Raw genomic sequence first — 3,163 nt, 5'->3', positions numbered from 1 at the left:
ATATCCCTGATGATAGAGTAAGTATTTATACCTCTGCTCTCAACTGTCATCTTGGCAACCTCCCATTTATATATCTAGGATTGCCCCCGAGTAATACCAAGCCAATGAAGGAATACTTTATGCCACTCATAATGTGTATCCAAAGAAGGTTCCCCTCATGTACTATGTACTTAAATTATGGAAGCAAGTTAAGGCTTGTAAACTCAGTCCTTTCATCCCTCCCAATTTTCTGTATGAGTACCCTCAAGATTTACCAATGGGTCCTGGATGAGTGTGACAATTATAGAATACACTGTTTATGGAGAAACAAGGATCTGGATAGTAAAACTCCACCACTAGCTTCTTGGGACATGGCTTGTCGGCCGAAGGACTAGGGGGGATTAGGAGTACTCAAGTTGTCAGTTCAGAATGACTGTCTGGTGATGAAACATATTACTTTGGTGAATTTGGTATGGAAATTTTATTATCAACATTCTTTGCCACCTCTTCGGCAGAGACATTTCCTTCTGGTGGAGAGGTTGCCTCAAGTCACTTGATACATACAAGAGCATGGCATCTTGTTGGATCAACAGTGGTGCAACTGTTCTTTTTTGGATAGATAAATGGGCTCTAGAGAACCTTTCAACCAAATGGCCTTTCCTCTTCACCTTCGTCAAGGATATCTCACAATCAGTTCAGGATGTTCTTACAACAGCATGTTGATGTAGCCTCCATCTTCCATTTGCCTCTATCAGTAGAAGCGATGAGTGAATATCAGCAGTTCCTCACTCTCATGCAAGGCACACATCTGTCAGATGAGATAAATGGACAATCACTAATGTTGCTCCTAGATATAAGGTTTCTTCCATATACAAGATTTTGATGCAACAAGAGACTGTAATGCCTGCCCTAGAAAAACTGCTGTCAGGATAAGCACATAGTTTGTTTCTGGCTTTTACTCCATAACAGATTGAATACCTGAGCTATGTTGCAAAAGAAGAATTTTTTTTATGCCTGACTACATGATGTGGGCATAACCCTTCGGGTACTTGACATTACCATACCCATGCAGACTATGAAGCTGGACTAGCACAAGGACTCAAGAAGCTGGACCCACAAGGAAAATCAACTGGAATCACAAGAAAGAAGACTCCAATACAAATCCTACTAGGATTCTTGTAAACCCTAACTTGGCTGATATATAAAGCCAGGCAGGGGCACCTCTTAGGGGAGATATTCAGAAACATAAATCATAGAGGCGACACGCCTAGACGACGCAACCCACAGATTAGAACTAGACTAGATATTACAACTCCGCCTATGGCGGTCTCCTGTACACATATATTTATATAGTGGATTGCTAGCAGGAAGTAGCGATCCTCCATCGCGGAGATGTGAACCTGGGTACATTGTGCCGTCTCTCGCTCCCGGAACTTCCATCGCCGCATTTCTCTAAAACCCAAGCCTCTCATGGTGGGCATTGCCGAGGAGCTACCTCGTCAATTGGCGCCGTATATGAGAAACGCGTCGACTGGATTTTGTAATCTGGGTGGGATCCATCATCAACAGCTTCATCCGGTGGTCCGCTGGATTATTTCGTGCACAAGCGCGGAGTGTTTCGTCAAAAGTAACCGGACCGCCTCTACCGATCTACATCAACAATTATGGTGGCAGCCGCATATTCACCGTATCAGATTATGGCCATGAGTCTGGAACCACTAGTGGAAAACGGGGCAATAGGCCCGGTCCATTTGGGCCTTTAGACCCAGTTCCCGAACCGGGACCAACTAGGCGGGACTAAAGGGGGTACCCTTTAGTCCCGGTTCAAAGATAAACCGGGCCTAAAGGCCTCAACACGTGGTGCGACCAGGGAGCTCGCGCTGGAAGGGCTTTGGTCCCGGTTCGTGGTACGAACCGGGCCTATGTTTCTCTGCCGCGGCAGAGAATTGCTATTTCTCTGCCGCGGCACAGATTTAGGCTGTACCAGCGTTTCTCGCGCGGCAGAGAACAGTATGCTTTCCGCCGCGCGGCAGAGTTTCAGCAATGCATATATATCATTCAAGAAACCACAAAAAATCGTCATGAATATATATAGACATCGTCAACAGTACACGACATAGTCAACACAGTACACGTAATGCATGCATATTTACAATACAACTTTTCCTGAACGAATATCCTCCGCCGTCACGATCTTCCGATAGTGCTCTCCACCTGGGGTAAGGACCTCAGTAATAAAGAATCCCGCGATTTCCTCTTGAATTGCTTTTATTTGATCCGCTGTTATGAGAGTGTCCCGCAGGCGTGTCATCTATATTTAAAAAAGGAGATCAATATATGAATGGAACTCAATACAATAGATGGTACTAATTAAGATTAATTGTGAAAATTTGTTATCGTACACGAGTGTGGTGTATTTGGGGATCCCCACCCTTGGGACAGGACATGTCACGCATGAAGGTGCAGACGTAGTATCCACATAAGTTATTCCCTTTTTCCTGCCTCATACACTTTACGAAAAAATAGTTCGATCAAACTAATAATCAAGCATCGTATTGAAAGTAAATAGCATATATAAAGTTTCACGGACATAGCTATATATATAGTACTACTTACAGGGTAATCTCTAAATGTAAGCTCCGGTTTCCATTCACCCGGAATAGTATTGATGAACCGTTTCCAAGCCCTGCCCGGCAAAAAATAATGAGTAAATGAGTAATTGATTAGTTGATGATATCTTCGAATTAGAGCAGATGAAGATGCCAATACGAAATTGATTGAAACTACCTCTGGAGGATGGCAGCCATGTCCGCCCATTCCGCATATTCTTTACGTTTCGAGTCCATGACGTTTACGACTCCAAGGTGAAGATCAATGATTAGGAGAATAAAATGGAAACTGCACAAGCATAGCTCAATGATTACGAGAATAAAGTGGAAGGTGCACAAGCATAATGTATGTTATATATAACACTCACTTGAAGTTGTAGGAAAAGAATATATCCTCTTTGTCTGCTTGCTTCTCTAAAAACATTACGATGTTGTCCTCTGTGTCCTTGGCGAACTCTTGAACCGTAACTTCATGAACTGTGTTTGGGTCTATGAACCCCAGCGGTAGGAGCTTGCCTCTTTTGTATTCCAGCTTCTTCATTCTGCATAATTAAATGTATAGCGTACACAAAGAA

The 3,163-nt window shown here is 43.3% G+C and overlaps 1 long non-coding RNA gene across 1 annotated transcript; it reads right to left on the bottom strand.

Moving 5' to 3' along the window:
- Nucleotides 1–2,214: 2,214 nt before the first annotated feature.
- Nucleotides 2,215–2,634, bottom strand: LOC127311412 (uncharacterized). The gene is made up of 3 exons (XR_007857698.2): nucleotides 2,596–2,634; nucleotides 2,382–2,489; nucleotides 2,215–2,290 (listed from the first exon to the last, which is right to left on the bottom strand). It is a non-coding gene; the product is annotated as an uncharacterized lncRNA (long non-coding RNA).
- Between the last annotated feature and the right edge of the window lie 529 nt (nucleotides 2,635–3,163).

This window comes from Lolium perenne, chromosome 7, assembly GCF_019359855.2.
Source record: "Lolium perenne isolate Kyuss_39 chromosome 7, Kyuss_2.0, whole genome shotgun sequence".
Classification (NCBI taxonomy): domain Eukaryota; kingdom Viridiplantae; phylum Streptophyta; class Magnoliopsida; order Poales; family Poaceae; genus Lolium; species Lolium perenne.
Note: the sequence above shows the minus strand (reverse complement) of the source record. Positions and strands in the feature narration are given on the sequence as shown.